This window comes from Chiroxiphia lanceolata, chromosome 5 (genome assembly GCF_009829145.1).
Source record: "Chiroxiphia lanceolata isolate bChiLan1 chromosome 5, bChiLan1.pri, whole genome shotgun sequence".
NCBI lineage: Eukaryota > Metazoa > Chordata > Aves > Passeriformes > Pipridae > Chiroxiphia > Chiroxiphia lanceolata.
Genome location: NC_045641.1, coordinates 75,041,673 through 75,062,138, shown reverse-complemented (window position 1 = coordinate 75,062,138; position 20,466 = coordinate 75,041,673). Strand labels below are relative to the sequence as shown.

The 20,466-nt window shown below is 45.1% G+C and overlaps 1 long non-coding RNA gene across 2 annotated transcripts in view; it reads right to left on the bottom strand.

Annotated features, from left to right (window-relative positions):
* LOC116787342 overlaps positions 1 to 19,922 on the bottom strand; it is a 135,001-nt gene extending 115,079 nt beyond the window's left edge. For both annotated transcript variants that reach the window (XR_004357256.1, XR_004357257.1), the window contains exons 1-9: positions 19,810 to 19,922; positions 18,622 to 18,829; positions 17,740 to 17,932; positions 16,851 to 16,944; positions 16,596 to 16,695; positions 15,067 to 15,182; positions 14,280 to 14,349; positions 12,910 to 13,067; positions 10,531 to 10,658 (exon numbers count right to left, since the gene is read on the bottom strand). This is a non-coding gene — a long non-coding RNA (uncharacterized LOC116787342). The remainder of the gene's footprint in view (positions 1 to 10,530; positions 10,659 to 12,909; positions 13,068 to 14,279; positions 14,350 to 15,066; positions 15,183 to 16,595; positions 16,696 to 16,850; positions 16,945 to 17,739; positions 17,933 to 18,621; positions 18,830 to 19,809) is intronic.
* Between the last annotated feature and the right edge of the window lie 544 nt (positions 19,923 to 20,466).

The following is a 20,466-nucleotide window of genomic DNA, read 5'->3' as shown; positions in this document are numbered from 1 at the left end:
CTCTGTGCCCCTGACAGCTGGAACCTGGGAGGGGGCTGGGGGAAAATACAAGTGGCACTTAATGAATGCCCCCATTAATGTAAGTTATGCACTGTACTCACTATTTCCCAGCTATAAAGAAATTGTTTATTGCATAATTGATTTACCCAACAGAACACTGCAAAGGCAAGAGAATGGACCTGCAAGTGGATTTGCTCAGATGGACACAGTATTCTACTTCTTCAAAACAACTGTTCTACTAAATTAACTCCCTAGACCATTCCATAGATTCCTTTAGGTTGGAAAAGCCCTTCCTGATCATTGAGCCCCCCCTGTGCCTGATGCCCACCTTGTCCCCCAGCCCAGAGCACTGAGTGCCACATCCAGGCCTTCCTGGGACACCTCCAGGGCTGGGCACTCCAAACCTCCCTGGGCAGCCCCTGCCAAGGCCTCACCACCCTTTCCAGCAAGAAATTCCTCCTGATGTCCCACCTGAGCCTCCCCTGGCACAGCTGGAGGCCGTTCCCTCTCCTCCTGTCCCTTGTTCCCTGGGAGCAGAGCCCGACCCCCCCCCCCGGCTCTCCCCTCGTGTCAGGGGGTTGCAGAGCCAGAAGGTCCCCCCTGAGCCTCCTTTGCTCCAGGCTGAGCCCCCCCAGCTCCCTCAGCTGCTCCTCACAGGATTTATCTCTAGACCTTTACCAGATTCCCAGTGTGATATTGTAGCTCTTTAAGAGTCAATGAGAAACATTTATGAAATGTAACTCCACACATACTATTTCAGTGCAGACTGGATGCTGAAGTGTCAGATTAGACAAACAATTTGGATTTTGTAGGCTTTATTCCCAATAATAAGAGTGGCTAAAAGTGCTGGATAGGGAGGAATCAGTGTTATGATACTTGTGTTTGTCCTTCTGCAATTACAGGGAAGAATTTAGATGAAACCATTCTGCTGTCTGTGGCTTTAATGAAGACCACTTGCCTTGCCTAATCAAAAAACCAAGAAGTATAGAGTTGAGATCCAAAAATATCTTGGTTTAATGACGCACACAGGCAGAAGTTTATAAGTGGGTAAACTTCCTTGCTGCTCAGCCCCAGTGCACCTGTGCAACAGCTGGATTTAATCTGTCAAGGACTGTATTTTAGTCTGGATTTTAGGCTGGAAACTGAACAGTGCCCCACCCAGCCGTGCTCCAGTCCACAAACTACTTTTAACATTTCAGTGAGGGTAGAACAATTGTATTCTGTGGGTTAAAGAAATCCAGGGATGATTTGTGTGTTGTTGGGAGTTTAAAGAAAAGAAAAGAGAAAAAAAAAAAAAAGAGAGAAATGCAGCCAATAAGAAAACCCAACCATTTGGCCTAGTGCAGCAAACAGAACATCTGGACTTACTGATAAACTGATTGATACTTGTGCTACATTCCTTCCAGAACAGTATGGACACACAGGACTCTGGTCAGTACCACCTAAGCTTGTAATGGGCACATTACAAGTTAAGGAATAAGATCTGCTCTTGTTCCCTATCGTTCAACAGTCACAGACCCCAACAGTCTGCACCAACAAACACACAGACTGAGACACAGAGATCCAACACTGCCAAGGGCCAAGCACAAGTAACTATCAGCCAAAGGCCAGAACAGTAAATAAGCCCAGCTCTGAGCCTACAAGCTTTCCCAGCAGCCATTTAGGAAACCTATCTTTGGACACTTTTTTCCTCCTTCCCCTCCAATCATGGGTAAAATCTTGATACCACTGACCTAAGTGGAGCCAGGTTTTTAACTGTCAGCCTTACCATACACATCCATCTGTTAAACAGATGGTATGAGCCTGGGATATGATCTCATACCTTCTCAGGCACACTATCAAACCCAAAGCATCTACAGCAAAGGACCTGCATGTGACAAGACCACCTCAGCATCATGAAGATGAGCAGAGTTCTCTTTGCCAAATTTGCAGAAGGCAGGTTTTTCAAAAAGGACCATAAAAATGTTGTTTGGCTGCTCTGTGAACTCTGACACTCCAGGACACTATTCCTAAGGCTATGGGTTGAACACACTCCTTGAGACACTGCCCCTTCTCCCTTCCATTTTTTAATCCACTCTTCTAGCATTGAAGTTTACTGGACTGAAAAGTGAAACACGTTGCAATAAAATTAACCAATATTCAACCTAATATCCAACCTAAACCTCCCTCGGTGCACCTTGAGGCCGTTTCTTCTTGTTCTGTCCCATGTTGTCTGGGAGAAGAGGCCAATCACAACCTCCTTTTTTCCAGGCTGAGCCCCCCCAGCTCTCTCAGCAGCTTCTGGTGCTCCAGACCCCTCCCCAGCTCCATTCCCTTCTCTGGACGTTCTTCAGCCCCTCAATGTCTCTCTTGTCACGAGGGGTCCAAAACTAAACCCAGGATTTGAGGTATGGCCTCACCATTGCCCAACACAGATGCACCTTCCCTTTCCATCAGCTCCAGATCAACATCCTCTCTCACTCCATGGCCCAACAGGTATCTGATATAAAGCTGCTCCTCTCGAGAAGCTGATAAAAACCTATCCCGCAAGCTATGACATTCCATTAGTTAGACATCCATCTAGGCCTGGGACCCTGGATTGAGTTCCTTGTTTTGGGGCCAATTATGTGTGACCTCCCATGCCATTGCAACGACAGAAATTAAGAATCCTCCTGAGTCCGGTGACCAGGACTGAGCTCTGGGAGAAGCTCTGCTTTAGATCAAACAGGTCATTCAAGGCTGAATGAAGTGGGAACACTTGCTTTTCATTTTAATGAGGGAGAGGGAGGGAAACTAGCTGCAGCTGACCTGAAGCAAATGTTTTTTCGAAAAGTTTTGCTGAACTGGAAAATCAACTTTTCACAAAGCCCCTGATCAACACAGGGTTTTATGTTGAATACAGATGGATAAAGCCCCCTATTGTATATTACATTTTTTTCCTTAGAAATACTATTATTTTCTTCCTTTGTTCCATTTTTCCCTGGGAATTAGCTTTGCTTACACTAAAGTTTGAGCTTAGACATTCAGAGGTGCAAGGTGAGATTCCTAATCCCCTAGTGCAGTCTGTGGAAATTGAGAAAACCTTCTCATTTTAAAGATTTATCAATGAGTTTCAGTCAATCAATCAACCACAAAAGAAGGACCTCAGCCTGCATATACGTAGAAGGAAAAAGCAATTTACCAGACACATGCATTTGAAAATATAAAATAAGCACCACCCAAGCCTGTGCCTGAGCAGAGCAGCAGATCTGAGCCGCCGAGGCCGTGGGGTGAGGAGACCGAGTGACATTCCCGCGGTGTGAGAATGTGCACACACCAATTACATCTGGAAACACACAACTTGGGGTATTATCTGGGGGCTGAAAGTTTCACCACAATAGAATGTGAGAGGGTCTTTCTGTTGGTGACAAGCCCTTTCACATGGCTGTGCCCTGAAAAGAAAGGAATGCCAACACACCAAGTCACTTCTGCATCTCCTGTCACCATATTTTTCTTTCCCATGCTCATCTTGGCCAGCTGTTACATTGTCCCAGCTCCTCTTTATTTGAACAGCTTGATGGAATTCTGGAGCAGCAAGGCAGGCAATTCCCATCCTCATCCCCAGCTCTTCCTGGTCTCAGCCATATTTCATCACACAGATACACAGCTGACTGACTGACTTACACACAGATAATGGTGGGTGGTAGAGCTCTGCAAGTAAACTTCATTTATTTTTGGTTTAGTTCTTCTTAGGAGCTTCACAGCAAAAATTAGCCCATTTTCTTCCTTAACAACAAGCTCCGCAGAAATTCCTTTTGCAGAGATTCCCAAGAAGCAATTTCAACACAGCTTTATGCAAATCTCAGTTTGAAATGGCAGCTCCAATTCTTCCACTCGCCTTTGGTCTCATGAAGCAACTAGAGATTCTGACAATGGAATGCTCACCACATTTCAGTGTATGTGTGACTCCTACATCACTGTGCTATTTGTTTGCTCAAATATTTATCTAAACAATACCCCTGAATGGTTAAGAAGTGTTCTGAATTTCCCATCTGTAGAACAGGAATTAGACAGAGACACTAAGGACCAGCCACTCTCTTCCTTTCCTGCCAAACTCACAATAAAGAGTTTGGCAGGAGTCTGAACATAAGCATCTAATGTTCCCAAGGTGAAATTCGGGCTCAGAATCTGAGCACATCTTTCACAAACACAGTGACTAGGCACAACATTTTTCAGTAAAAAAAATATCTAAGTACTTAAAGTTTTCCCGCTCTGCTTGCACAGGTCTGAAACCTTCTCATCAGGAAGGACAGGTTTCATTCTTATTCCATGGAAAAGCCTGTTTGGGAATTAAATACTAGGAGGAGTCCTTAGGCCTAAAATCTCTTAACGAGTCTGAGCATACCAAAAATACGCTTCCTACACTGAGTTCAAAACCAAACACAATTGAGCTTGTTTTCAGCATCTAAAGAAAATGTATTTAAATTTGTTCAGTTTTATCTGAACGGGAGACACCAGAACTGTTTGGGCAGAATAACTGCCATGGGGCAACGACTGCTTTGCTCTGCAGCTGCAGGCATGGCAAAAGTCCTGTCCTGCAGCAGAATAAAAAGCTGCCAGCCCCAGAACACAAGGATGCACTCCCCAGAGGGTGCAGGACTGTGGGGAAGGAGCCAGAGGTGATACAGATTCTCTGGCCACTCTTGTTGTAGAAAATCACTGCCAATCTGAAGATGATGTGCATTTATTCAGGCAATCACATTGGATACTCAAAAATCTCAACAGGCATTGAGAAAAGCAGATCCCTTTGGCCAAGGCCTCCCTCTTGCCTCTGTGTCTCCCACTCTGGGGTGCAGTTTGATGGAGGTACCTCGTGCTATCAATCTCCAGCCCACACCACTGGGCTTCCTCTGCACTGCTCACAACTCTAGGCCCCTGCACAGCACCGAGCCTTCCACCCAGGCAGATTGCTTGGTTCTTTCTGCCCACAAGAAGAAGGCTGGTTGTAGCTTTAGCTTTGGCTAAAGTAAAAACACGCTGTAGTGCAGGGACTCTCCTCATCCCTCTCTGAGTGGAACCCCTACGGTTCCAGTTCACAGTTCTGACCGACACAGCAAAATAGTTCACAACTGCTTTTGAGGCCATGGCACTCTGCAGGGAACCCTTCTTTTCACACCTTGTTCACAGGCTGAGCTCCCACAGGAGCATGAAGGGCAAGGTACTGGTGGAAGGGTTTTGGAGGATGGCACGGGACAGGGTTCCCAGGGGTGGCGTAGAGCACAACTGAGGAATACTCAGTCTAGTGTGGGAATGGAAAGCTACCCACCCACACAGCCTGGGGCTCCTCAGGCACCAGCTCCCCCTGTCCCCAGCACCAAGCCTCCTTGGCTCACCCTAGGCTCTCTGCAGGTTAGGCATTCCCAGGGTGAAGTGTCCCACTTTCACTCCTCTGACAGCAGCTTGGGAAGAAAAAGAGAAATAACGCTCGGAAACCTTATTTTCTGACTCCGTGCTCCTCCTGGCTGCTGGAAGAGCTACTCCACATCCTCCTCATTGCTCATGCTCTGCTCACTAAGGCTGCTGCCTTTGCCTGCAGTCCCCAGCTCCCTGGCACATCTCCTGGCTGTAAAACACAGCCACCAGCAGAAACTTGTGATAAGCCTCAGCGTGGGTCCAATCCCACAGTTAACGGAGACAGAAAAACTATACTGAGCTGGGACAAATCTGTAAATTTACCCCCCATCTTTTGTATCATCTAACAGTATGTCAGAAGACCATAACACAGCCTGAAAGAGGGTAGGACAATGTGGTTTCCTGAGACTGGGAGAGACTGGAGCCAGTGACCCAGGAGGTCCCATCCCTTCCCATGCTCTTCTTTTCTTTCCATGCTCCCTTCTTGCTGCTACACAGCTAAATTTAGGCTGTAAACTAATTTTAACTGTAAGGGGCATGGGGTTGACTCTTTTGAGTGTCTGACACACTGTAGGAGCAGGGTAACTAAAACACAAATGCTTATGTAAATTCATCTTTGATTTTGTAATCAATTTAGTTCACTAATTTGTTGCAGGGACTGGCTGAAGTAACATGCCAGAATTTTTACTGCCTCTGCCATAAAACTGACAAGCGTAGGTTTTCTGTTTTTGTTTTTACTTCCTTTCAAGTGTAATAACTTCCCTTTTCATAAAATGCCAACATATTCTTTTAAAACTGTCAGGCTGCCATCAACCTGGTCATGATCCAGTGCCAGGCCATAGCCAGACAAGATGAGTTACAAGGTAATCTTTTCCCTGCCAAACAATACAAAGATATTGGCACCTTTCTCATGGCTGCAAATCAGCTCAAAGGGCCACAGAAATCAGAAACCCAGGAATTGCTTCTTCCTCTTTTTGGTGTTTGCCTTGCAAGGAAAGTGGTGCTCTGCAAGGAATCTAATGTTTTCATTAATAGCACCCTGGCTTCTTCCCTTTCTCCAAGTCTTTTCCTCCACTAAAGTCCTGGATATGATTTTAATGAAATTGAGGACACCCTCCCCCTCTCCAAGTTACACACACTGGATTCCTGAACACTGGTTTCAAGGAAACAGTATTCCCAAAATGAAATACAAAGCAGCTGCACAGCTTTGGCAGGGGGGACTGCACAAATGCCACCAAAGAGTGAATCACTCTCTCAACCTCACTGGAAGTGTATCAATATTCCTATTCAGGAAGGCCATCCAGCAGTGGAGACCATCCCTTACATAAAGTAGAAAAAATAGCACAAAAGGCCACAGAACTGGAGGGTTGACCCTGTTTTTTCATTTGGCTGCCATGGAAAATGAGGCTTTTCACAGTTCCTCTGCTGGTAAATCAACACATCAGCATAGTTGGAGTTTTAAGAGAGATCTTTAAAGCAGTGGTAGTTTCACCTGATTTTGGGACTGCACTTATGTCCTTTGCTGCTGTAATCCCTCTGAATTCCTTTGGCTTTCAAATTCTTTGAGATGCATGAGGATGGTACTGAACTTCCATCTCCTTCTTCCATCCCCCATTTGGGATTTCAAAGGAGGACACACTAGCCTCTTAATTTAATAGCTCTGAAAGGGCCTCAAGAATAGGGATGGAAACAGGTGTCTCCATGCAGCGTTTCCTGGGATAAGTGCAGAACTGGTAGGTTTGCACATGCAGAGATCAGGTAGGGACTGCAAGAGGATCCAGTTAGTGCTTCTGGGAGAATACACTGTTTTTTAAACATTTTTAATTGTATGACCATACAGTACACAGTCACCCAAGTAACATTAGTGCATCAATCCTTCCTCACACCAGTTTGCTGAGCAACACAGTACTCACAGTGGCCAAGCTGAGCAAAGTCAGACTGGACTCTGCTGGAGACACCCTGGGTTTCACTTTGCCTACCTGGCAGCCCTGGGAACAGAGATCCTGGGAGCCAGACCCTGCCTCCCACTCAGTGTGTTTCCAATAAGGCAGAACAAGGGGATGTCAAAGGCAGGATTTGCACCCACGGTAGCAGAATAGTTAACAAGGCCAAGACTTACTCCCAAACGGAGACACTCTCTGGCAAAGCTTGCAGCAATAAAAGTATAAATATTAATTCTTTCACAACAGCAAGCATATAGGGATATGTTATCAGGTATTTGCTGATAATGCTGTGTTATGGAGCGATAATGGTATGGAGGAAAGGTGACATTTTTTCAGAACGATTTTTCAGCACAGAAATGTCCTCTGGAAAGCACTGAATTAACTGATATGTTACTGGTAGTTATTGCTACAATGACTGGCTATTAGAACAAATATCCACATGTGGTACTCACAAAAACACCCATATAACAAGTGTAGTATCCATCACACACATCCTTTTCGAAAAGTGAGGCTGCCACTGGAATTTAGTCAGCTTTGGGCTCTACACAAACTATTTAGCAACAGACAGCAGCCATTTAGTGGAGAATTGCAGCAAGGTATTATCTTTAGGAAACCTGACTTGGAATTCCCAGCAGTAGGTTACAGGTCCCCAGACTGGTAAGGGCACATAACTCCAGTACTCACAACACAGTGTTTGCACCCTTTAATCCAACACAAAGTATCATTAGAAAGGTAATGTTTGCAGTCACGTTAGAAATCCCAAAGCCCAAAGCATGCAATATTACAGTGATGGCAGCTGAATATCAAACAACACTGTTTCAAGGTATGAGGTCTGGGACAAGCACACAGACCAGGATACGAAAAGTTTCGCAATCCTTCAGCTCAATTGTTCCGGAAGCATGAAAAGAATGATTAAAGAAAATAGAAAAGAAAGGGGACACAGCTCACTGAAAGCATGAAGTGATTTAGGAGTTTGTCTAGTTCTGCTTAGGAAGCCAAACGAACCACTCACCAAGGGAAAATGATATCCAGTAAGGAAAGGAAATCAGATGAATACACAATTTACACACCGTCCAGATAAGAGATATTTACCTTCAGATAACTTTAAATTCAACTACTGAAATCAAGTATTTCCGGTCTCCAAAACTCTTATGACTTAGACCAACATCTTTATAGCTCTAATCCATGTAGTTGGAGATGAAAAAAAAAAAAAGGAAAGAAAGAAAATCAAACAGAGTTTGAGGTACCTACACTCCAACTCCATCTGTTACTGGACACACAGCAAGATAAGGTACAGTCCATAAGGAAGTCCTCAGGCAATCTTCTGCCTATAGAGCACTCCAAACCAAGTAGTCCTCTTTTTCTTCCTCAGTATATTTCATTTGAAATGTTTAACTAGAGAATGGGATTAGATTAAAAAGAAATTTCCAGGGAGAGCTGCACTTAGGCTGCACTCCAAAGCCCAGTGAGAAATATTAGACACACAAGCCATGATGATGGAGAAACCAAATTTCCACTCTTAAATTTATATAGTATAATTAGCAACAAATCTACTCAGAAAAAGGTTTTAAATATATTAGTGGTTAAGCAGTACTTTCCTTTCTGATGACATAATGCTGTTCTTTACATCAAATCCAACCTCACTCGAGGGTTGCTTTTGACATTAAAGTGGACCCCAACAGTATGAAAGTGGATTAAAACTGGTGTGAAGTTGAATTTTACATGCTCTCCAAGACATCTTGAAAAAAGTGGTCAGGGTTGTCTTGGTGTTATTGACACCCAGTTTCTTTCCTAATACGTCTTCATGTACCCACTGGATCTCGGTGGGTCAGGAATTGGCACCAGAATCGTTCTCCTTTCCATCTTTGTGCAAGTCTCCATGAAATGGCCTCTCCTGATCCCAAAGAACTCAGGAGGACAAAGCGTCAACATTCCCATTTTGCACATGGTGCCAACAGCCTGGAGGTTTTTGGACAAAAGCGTGTGGAAGGGTGTGAGGTAAAGGGAAAATACTGCAGTGTGTCCCACCAATGAGCTCACCACCTCTTGTAAAGGGGGCCCTGTTTGATGCCAAAGCTCTAACAGCATACCATATAAATAACTAAGCTAGAAGACAGATCTTATGGAAGACCAACCTAACTCCTCTCCTAAGGAAAGGACTCACTCTTCCCAGGAAATCCCATAGGCTGTAGGATGTATAGAGAGGGAACATTCATTACGGGCAAGGACTGAGGTGCTGTATGCACCTAGAAAGTCAATTTGGTTCTTGCCTCAGAGAACTTCCATACAAAGAGGTCAAGAGAGAAGACAGAGATTCAGGCAAACAGGTAAAAAGTCAAAAGGGACACAGGGACAAAGGAGAACAGCCTTGTAGAGGTACCTGCAACAAGCTGCACACAAAACTCTTTGCAGGCATTCCTGAGGTGCAGGCTCAAGGAAGATCTTGAAGGACAAGAACATAATATGTGATTCTGTATGATTACAGAAGCATCCGCTGACACACAAACAGCAGCAGCAGAAGGGAAGCTTGACATACTCAGCATATGGCAGTGCATAATTTTTAACAGAAAAATTACAAAATAGCTCTTGAAATGTCACCAACATACCTTGAGCACAGAGTGATATTTTTAAATCATCTATGTTTGTTTTGACATTTCAGCCTTTACTATTTACATACTCTTTAACATTAATGTCGAACCAATCTGGCTTTATTTTAGCAGGCAACACTTTATTAACACTCTAAAACTTCAAGTTTCCTCAAAAATGCCTTCAGCATGCAATTTGGATGACAGCCAGGTGTGAAAATTCACCTCTAGCTAAAAAGTACTAAGAAATGGAATGAACTTTGGAATGGAGAGTATGTGAAGTTCAGTTACCCAAGTCTTATGAAAAACACAGCAAACATGCAGAGTAGCTGGTGTGCCATCTTACCCAGGCTGATTGCCCAATCCACGTTTCTTTGGTGGACACTTGCTCATAGCAGACTGGTGAGTAAAGCAGTGCCAGGGCTGTGAGTCACATTCACACCCCACTTCACACTTTCACTGTATTTAACTGATTTGCCTTACAGAAGAAAGAGTCCCTCAGTAATCTCAGACCCCACACCCCAGGCACCCTACAGATAGGAGGGGATCACTTTCTGCAACACAAATGGGAGTGAGAGAACCCTAAACATGATTTGAAAGGCTCAGCCAGTGACTTTTTAAAAGCAGTTTACCTTGCACATCCCTTTGTGCTGAGGCTCCACCAGCACGGTCGAGCTCCGGGCAGCACAGGGGGGACTCCCTCCACTCCAGCTCCAAGGGCAGCTGCAAACACTCACAGCCATGTTCTGCCCCAGCTCTTCTGCTTCAAACAGAAAAGACACAATTAGAACAGAAAAAGGAAAACAGGGCACAGAATTAGCACTGTCCTTTTTACTCTGTGGTGGACCGGGAGTGAGGATCAGCTTCCTTGCAGAAATCCTCCACAAGGGAAATAATGATACTTTGCTTGTTCCTCTTCTCGGGGTTTTAAAACATGATTAGATTTTAGGAACTGAACCAGCAGGAGAGAGAAAGTGTTCTCACAACTAAGTGCCTTCCTTGCATTATTTCCTAGCTTTCATGGGACAGAAGAAACCAAACCAGAATAAAGTGACTGCCCTGCCTCACCTGGTCATTTTTAATTACTGAGTTAATCAAACTGGAAAGGCCACACCACTCAATTTAGGCAGAATCTTGGAGAGAAATCACCTTCTTTTTTTTTTTTTTTTTTTTAAACTATTCATCTTCCACTGCTTTTTAGAGGGGAGAGGGTAATCAGAAATTGTCATTTTCTCACTGTGTGGACAGGCAAAAGCCAGAACTGACATGTTTAACTTGGGAGGAGGAAAGGTGAGACTTCTGGTGAATGGCAGGAGTCAGTTAAAAACTAAACAGCTGTCATATTAAGCAGAAAGAAACCTGCTATCTACCGAAACTGTGGAGCAGAGTCTGACCCCACCTACAGAGAGCTTGAATTACAGGCTATTTGTTACAACAAACAGAAAAATCCCAGGGGACCCAAGCCAGGAGTGGGGCTGGGCAGCCAGGCTGGGCAGTGTGTCCCAGCTCTCTCCCCAAGGTGACAACCTGTCCCTGGTGCAAAGAGCAGCCCTGCAAAGGAAAAAGGTGTTCCTTGCCCAGCCAACCTCCTTTTTCTCCCTTGGCCCCAAAGCCAGGAGGAAGGCACTTCTCCTGCTGTTCATCCCATAGGAAGTGCTACACCTTTTCATACAGGGAATGGGAAATAAAATGTTACACATGAAGTGCAGATATCCTTCAAAAACCTTCAGATGGGAAAGGGTAGGCCTGTCAGTGGGAACAAACTCTGTAATACACATCAATAGTCAGTGTATAGTGGCACAGTGAAGTGAGGCATGTCCTTCCTTCTCTGCTGTCCTTCACCAGACAAGCAAATTACACTGATGTCACCATTTGTGCAAGGTGAAAAAGCATTTCTTACCATCCTGACCCTCTAACTGATCATCTGGAGACACTTCCCAATGACCAGCCCTCAGATCTAACGTGGCAAGAAGCAGGACTGCCCCAAGGAGTGCAGGGCATGCACTCACTCCTTGGAATGCAGCCTATCACCCACTGTGGTTTTGGCTAGTTGATGAGAGAGCAGGGCCACAACTGCCTTCTAAACCAGAAACAAGGCTCATGGCATCAGACCTGTTACAGCAGGGCAACAGTGGCAGGAAAGAGGAACGTGCTCTGTGATACCTTGATGTAGGAGGGGTAAGAAAACAGAACCCAGCTCAGAAAAGAAGTGTCTAAAAGCGAGCCAGCTTAGGCCAAACACCTTGGATGCCCTGAACAAGGTCTACGCAAGAAATGGTAGGTTAAACCTCATCCTCATCTAGAAAAGTCAAGTGTAAAAAGGAACAACTCATGTTCTGCTTTGGCATGCAAACCCAGAGGGACACAGAGAAAACCCCTCCATATATCATCCCTCCCAACTTCTGCTGCTGCCTAAACACAGAGGAACCAAAAATAAGTAGTTTTGCAACTTTTTTCCTTTCCATACAATGTCAGTAGGATAGGAAAAATTCAGAAAGTAATCTGGAATACAACAAATGCCACATAAGAGCTACTACAGCTGCCTCTGCAAGGACTGGTGATGATCCATGAGAGAACTAAGACAGCACAGAAGGCCAGTCACTGCCTTCCATATACAAACCGAATATGCTATAATTATATTAACCTTCTTACTAATAAATCAGAATTTTAATTGAAGGTCTAGTTAATCTTAGGAAGCAATGGCAAGTATAAGCCACAGCCTGTTGCTTGCCAGTGTATTTGAATACCATTACCAAAAGTGCATGCATACAGCTGGAAGGTAGAACAGCTATAATTGAGGGGGAAATTTGGCCTCATCTCTAAAATCAATCTAAAATGATAGTTAGATTCATATTAAGTAGAAAAAACCCCCCAACCATTAGTTTCCTAGTTTAAACCTCTCACTGAAAACACACTTCAAAATCTGATACTAAACTGCCCAGCCATAGTCCTGGTACAAAATACAGCACTACAGATGACACACTGGGAAAAATAAAACAAAATTAACATACCAATGTTTGTGGCTGGACCACTGTACCATTACTGGCATTTTGCTTATGTAGTGATTCCATTGGTGTTTTGCATTACATGGCAAAACCATAGGTTTCCCTTCTAAGAAAAGAACTGTTTAATGTGCCAAATGGTACATCTGGAGAGAAGTACTGCCAGCCTGCAATGATAACAACAAAAAAAAAAAAGATTAATCCAGTGCCTGCTGGCAAGGTTCCTAAATGATGATGCTCCTCAAAATATTCCTATTAAGAATCATATTTTGGTAATGTATTGCCTAAAGCTGGAAGGCTGAAAAGCATTTCTAATCCATTATTCTATGTTTTTTTATTTTTTTGGCAAATCCTACAGCTGCAGGGGAGACGACTGTGGTTTTGGTGAGATAACATGTATTATAGTGCTTTGCTTTAGCTTTTTAATTAAGTTATTCTGTTGCCTTTCACTGTCAGAGACACTATCAGGCACAGAAATTGTTTGATCATCAAATAAGCAATTTAAAATGTAGCCTTTTGCCTGGTAGTGTGGATTTAGTGTCACGGGGTATTTATGGTTCAGTACATGCATCACAGAAAATGGGCAGAAAGGATCTTTTAGGTCACACAGGGTCCATTATAACACGTACTTCCACAGTGTATTACAATACTCTCACAGAAAGTCCAGTTGGCCCTTCCAAGAGGTGACTTCTGCCACTCCTCTGCGAGGTTCCTGCACAAGTCAAACTGCTCCTGGCAATGGGATTCCTGCAGGAGGGACCTCAGTGCCCCTAGGTACAGGATTCTGTGTGGCTGAAGGTCTGCCACTGTGCATGAAGCCCTGCAGTGTAGCAGACCTCCAGCCAAAGCTTTAAATTTCAATTATGCCTCCTTTTTAGCACTGCTTCCTTCCTGACAATTTAACTGAAAGGAAGCAAAAGCATCCCAAGCATTTCAGAGCTCACAGAGTGATCCAGGCAGCAGGCAGATCTGCTGATCTACCCCAGGGACACCAGATGCCACCTGTGCTCGCAGAAGGAGCCCAGCAGATGTTGTGGAAGATGCTACTGCAGCAAGGCACACAGGTAATTCAGGGTAGGTTTAAAACATCACCAAGCCCATGTGTCCCAGCAGACAGGGCAGGGGCACAGAGATGCCCTGGAGCAAAGCTCTGTGTTGCCTGAGCTGTACCAAGCCATCCTAGAGCACAACCAGGCAGAGCTGCAGCTCTTTCAGCAGCTGCAGGGGCTCTCTGGTTTTGAGGTTTGTAACTTACAAAAGACCATCCAAAGAATATGAATTATGATTTTTCCAGTAAAGGTGAGTGATTTTCCAACTGAATACCTCCCTGATTTGGAGGTTCTAGGCACGCTTACTGGAGTTCTTGGAAAGAGTCCTACCTTATAGGTCTTGGAGCAGAAGTTCACCAAAGCATGACTCTGGAGTTGTTCACTACCAGTCTGAAACAGTCTGTGGAGCATATTAAATACTCAGTGGGGAAAAAAAGGTGATGCCTTTTCCTAACAAGCATTTCACCCCAGAAAATTCCAGAGTGCAAGCTGACATAGCTGAGGCAGGATATTTCAGGGATGACACATCAGTGCACGTGACAAAGTAGACACAACACAGGTGAAGTATTTGGAATTCTGTAAAAGCCTATGGGTCATTATTGCACTCGTGCTGCTTTCTTAGGGCTGGGGAGGGGTGAGACGTGGCTCTCAGGGTTCCACCCCTCAGAAGCTGCCTTTATGTGTGAAATTTCTCCCCAGTTAGAACAAGGACACTCACAGAGTGGGCTCAGGGAACTGCTGGTTTTGAAGGGCACATGTATGGCCCCATGGCATCACTGCTCCTTTGGGCGTGGGGGACTGTGCTGCAGAGCACCCGCAGGGGAGATGTACCCCTGCACACTTCAGCCAGCTAATTGCCACTTCCCACAACACCAATGAACACTGACAAACAGAGTTAAACCCATCCTTTTCAGAAGTCTCTGTCATCCTCTCCCCCCACGGACAAATTGCCAGGCGTCACAGGGAGCTCCCGTGTTCCACCCCGTGAAGAGGGTCAATCACGGTGACATTCACCAGTGCTGCCCACAGCTGGGAGCACCTCCTCACAAACTCACTGGGCACAGATAAAGACACATGTGGAGTTTGCAAATGAGTGAAGTTTGGCAAACAAACTCACCTGTCCTCCAAATATATTGACATTTTTCATCTCGCACAGCAGTTCCTTTACTTTCCCGAAGATTGGAATTTTTACATTCCAGGAGGTAGGTTTCAGGAGTGCTCTTTAGTTCCTTCCTGAAGAAACATGTTTGAAAATTGATCTTATCTAAGTTATTTCCTTCTCTGACACAGAATATTGGTGGAAATCTGAACAACGGGCTCAGAGCAGCATCCCTGTCAACGAGGGAATGAGGAGTTAGACACAGGCTATGGAACTTTCCAAACAGCTTTGGGGAGCTGATCTCTACAAAGTCTTTTATCATTTGTTTACTTTCAATGCCCAGACCTGTGCTTCATTTTATTGAACAATCAGCTCTGAAGTCTTCCCAGGGGCATTTAACATGAGCCTCGTATTTCAGTGTCAGACATGAAGCCCACAAATACAGCTCTCATGTCATGCATTGTGAATTTCTGCTTAACTTATTTTTATGCACTGAAAATGTTGTTTTTCCTGAAAAACAATGTAACAGCAAAAGAACAAAGTTCACAGTGAAAATAGATGTGGTGTGGTTTTATCCTGTGATAACATAACAGGTCCTTAATATTTAACTTTCATAATAACAGCTGAATTAGACACATGCTTCCAAAGCCTAACTGTTCCAAGCCTGGCTGTTTCACAGATGGTGGATGCAAAGATTAAGTGACTCCCTGAAAAGTAATACAGGAAGCCTGTGGCAAAGCCAAAAACTGATTCAAGAACTCCTGATCTCTACCCACTGTGGGAACCACAAGGCTATTGTGCCTTCCAACTGGTGTTATTATTTTGTACCTGTATACAGTGTTTGCACTCACCATTAAAATTGCTCTCAATGCCATTAGAAAACACCAGCTCTTACCTTCAACAAGCCCCATGTTCAGTCTCACCAGCCCTAACCCCCCCTCAGATGTGGATGGAGGCCCAGGAGCACCTCCCACCACGCTCCCAGCACTGAGAGCCCCCCTCCCAGTCCCATGAACACAACCCCACAGACCCCCCACGTCCCCCAGCCTCCTGAACAGGACGTGCCTCACAATCTGTCTGCCAAGCCTGCAAATCTGGCAGCGTGGCGGGGAAGTCTCACCTGGGCAGTGGTGTCTGGAAGGTACCTGTGGTTCAGGAGCCCTTCCCAGGGTGGTCTGGGAGCCCACACTCACCTGGCACCCAGCAACCCCCACCGCAGGAACGAGCTGCGGGGGCTCCCGGAGGGACCTCTGCAAACAGATCTTAGCAGGACTGCAATTCCAGGGGAAAAACCCCCAGAGCTTTCACCTTTAATTTGGGATAGCTGAGAACATGGAAACTGAAAGCCTGTATGGGAGGGATGCAGGCAAACCCAGCCGGCTGTTACTGCTCCTGTTACTGTGTCGGGGGAAATAAACCCCAGCCGTGTGCCCTCCACAGCCTCCCCCGAGATGTGTCTGCAGCTGCAGAGCACACAGCACACATACAGTCCAGGAACTGCACACCAGTGTGTCCTGGCACTGATCACCGTCAAACAGCTGCTGCACCTCATGTTCACACGGCGCTGCCTCGCTCAGGGGCTTCCTGAGTGAGATCCTGATGTGCCAGAAGCCATCAAATCCAGCCTCCATACATCTGCTAAAAATGCTGAGAGAAAAAGCAAAACATGAAAAATGTTTGTGCAGAGCAACAAATGAATATGGAAGTCTATAGCACACCTAAAAATCTAAAATTAATCACTATTTTAGAAACAGTCATTATTTATCTTTTAAAAATGTCTTAATTTTCACAAACACCCATACCTGTGTTTATTGTTCCATAAACCAGCCTATCCAGATTTGTTCCTATTTGCCAGATTCCATAACTTACAGTAGATCAGGAGTGAAAAGTTGGATCCTGTCAAATGATGCCAGAAAACTTGTGATTAAAAAAGATTTCAGGGATGAAGTTTCCCGCGTAACCACAGCAAAACCACATATTGATCACTCGAGCTCAGCGCTCTCCCGTTCCCAAGGGAAAGGACTGTTTACATCAGTTTGAGAGGAAGTGGTAGAAAGAATGACTGTAATAGTGCCCTGTCCAACAATATTTCCTGGCGCTCTCAGCATCTGCTGATGTTTGAAGTGCCTGCGCACAAAGTGTACCTTTGCTAAACTTCTCAAAAGATGTGAAATCTCAACTTTTTTTGGAACAACAAAATCGAAATTAGGTGATAATGGATATGTAAAATCAATGCCACCTTCTCCCTCTCTCTCAGTCCCCCAGCAGGAGCCAGCAAAACTTTGTGTTTGAACCCCATCAGCACCAGTGGAAATGTGTTATTCAGTAATCTTAGAACAGAATTTATTTCATTTATTTCTATTCCCTGTCTCCAGTTGGAATAGTTCCCATAGAAAACTTGGGGAGCTGTGGAATGGCCATGACAGCAGAGAAGGAAAAGAGTATTACCATTGAAGAGACTCTACAGTGATCACTTGTCAATATTAGCATTTACACATTCTTTTTATTATAGACATAGAAATGCTGAGGAAATATTCCTTTCCAACTATGACATTCTCCCAGGGGTGATGGTTCTGAAAGGAATACCTTACTCATTCTATTCATGACCTGAATTGCACAACACGGAAAACAGGACCGTGCTTTTCCCAACAGGCACAAGGAGGAAGCAACCGGCCTCGTGTGGAGACTCACCCTGACTATTGGATGGGGAATCCCTGGAACACATTCAGTCATTGGCAAATTGTCCTCCTGCTCCACAACACGCTGGACAACTCACTGACAACTTCTTTCTCTGACAGCTTGCTGTTACTTGCTGGGCAGCCTCCAGCCTGTAGCAGGCTCCAGAAGATGCTCCCAAGCTCCCAGTGCCTCACAGGTTCCAGTACTGATCAAAACAAGAAGGGACAAGATGCTGAGCATTTTCTGTGAGGGTTTTCCAGCTTACCAATTCACAACGTGGAATTTATAATCCCATTCACTTTGTTACCTCACCAATAAGACAGGATATTTTCCTCTTTTAGGTTTGTTTTTATGGAATGACAGCAGATAGCAGGACAGCAGTGAGGGAAACAGAAGGCATCTGCTTGGCATTCGGTGCCTGACAGTCACTAATGTCGTGGGTTGGAAAAGTTTGATCTAGAATTTGCCTTAAAAGAAAGAGGGAAAAATAAGGGTAATAAATAAAAGCAGATATGGTGGAGGAAGAGAACTATCAGTGGATTTGGCACTCAAGGAGAAGGAGCACTGCTCTTCCCTCCATACCAGCTTCCACATAATCCTCCCCCCCATCTCCAGCACACCCTTCACAGCAACAAGCTGTCCTTGGCATGACCCATGTTTCCAGCTAGTAAAATCCTCCTCTCTTCCCCCCATTCCCTCAGAAGGCATCAGTTTTCTATTTTAAAAATATCAAGTCACCCTATCTCAGCTGCATTATAAATGAAGACAAACAAAACAACCCAAAACAGTTTTGTGTGTGTGGAACAAGAAAAAAAAGCACTTCAAACCCAAAGAAGTTTCCAATAAGTCACTCATTGAAATTCAGGAAGAAAAAACCCCAAAGGGTAAAAATACCCCCACGTATCCAAGTTCTCTGAGGCCATTTCTTTCCCTCATCTGTGTTCCATCATCTTCTTCCTTATCCAAAAAAGTTGTGGTGTCCGTGGGAGTATGAAAAAACATTGGTGTGACCACCGAAAGGAACTCTCTGTCTGGCAGCACAAAGCCACGTGTTATCCCGTCTCCAGGAACCCAGCCCTGCTCCGACGGTCATAAATATTCTCTGATGACAAACAAAGGGTGGTCATTCATCCACACTGAATAATACTGGGAAACCCTGAAAAGCACACTGGGATCTGCGCTCTGTTCCCAGCAGCCAGTGCTGCCACCTCTGCCCTCGTGGGATCCAGGCAGGAATGCTGGGCTTCTCCCTCTCAGAGGTCCCAACCCACCCGGTGGCCATTAAATTTATCTCAGGACAGTCTCATCCAAAGCAGCCCTGAGAAAGATTTTGGGGTGCTGGTGGGTGAGAGGCTGGACATGCCCCATCCCAGAAACCCCCCATGTGCTAGGCTGATCCCACAGCATGGGCAGCAGGGCAGGGAGGTAAGTCTGCCCCTCTGGTGAGACCCCCCTGCAGAGCTGCTCCAGCCCTGGGGAACAGCACAGCAAGGACATGGAGCTGTTGGAGCCAGTCCAGAGGAGGCATCAAGATGATCAGAGGGATGGAGCAGCTCTGCTGGGAGGAAAGGCTGGGACAGTTGGGATTGTTCAGCCTGGAAAGAGAAGCTTTGGAGTGACTGAACTGTGGCCTTCCAGGGCCTGAAGGGAGCCTATGAGAAAGACAGACTCTATTTACAAGGGCCTGGAGTGACAGGGAGTTTTCAGAGCTTTACAAAACATTTATCCACGTGTTTTGAAAAGGGAGGGGAAAAAAATTTAAAAAAGACTCATTACACTACTGCCTTCACAGTACACTGCATAATCAAAGGTCTCCCAGTTTTCAGGAGTGTTACTCGACATCTCGTTGCACAAACACTCTGCTTGGGCGTGCAGGTCTGAGAAGGATCAGTAAGGGACGTCACAGGCTGGCAAAAGTTATTGATGAGAAAGTTATCTTCATGAGCAGCCTTCCCTTAGTCAGTGGGAAAAAAAAAAAAGATCTAAATGCAATTCACTGTGTCTGCTGGTCTCCCTTTCCAGCCCCCAGCCTCAAAATGAACACATTTACAATGAACACATAAACAATCACTCTATGCTTACCTGTATGCCTTCTCCTCTTATGCTAGTCTTTCAAATTCAATTTAATCTCGCCACTCAAGGTAGAAACAAGTAATAAAGCAACCGGTTTATCAGTCAGTGTAGTTTGAGAACCCTGTTGGCACTTGTGCCCCGGAGGAGGTGAGGGGTTGTTGACACAGCGAGGCCAGCCATGCGTTCACGGCGCAGGAGATCAGCAGGCGCTCGCACCGTTTGCTCACTGCACAGGTGACTGCCACCAGAGAATGCCATTGCTCAACAGCCTGCCCAGGGACCCACGGGAAGGACTCAAGTCATCTGAGACCTGCACTGGGAACTTGCCAGAGACCCCAGCACCACCTCGGATTTGCACGGAACGGAGGAACTGGGGCCGTTCTGCAACAGGGATCAACAGGACAAGGAAGAGGGTCGGGAACAGCCAAAAAGGCACCCCAACCCAAAATCTGGTTACACTTTCAGCCGGCTAAATAAAGAGTTTAGTAGTTAAAAACTAAATGAAACAAAAAAAATCAAATTTCCAAGTTTCTGGTTTAAGAGAAAGATGAATAAAAAACTTTACATTAAAAAAAAAAAAAAAGCGTTCACATTTTTTTATTTGTTATTTTCAAGGACTCCAGGATGTGGACAGCGTGGCCACCTGGCCACAGGATCCTAGCAAGT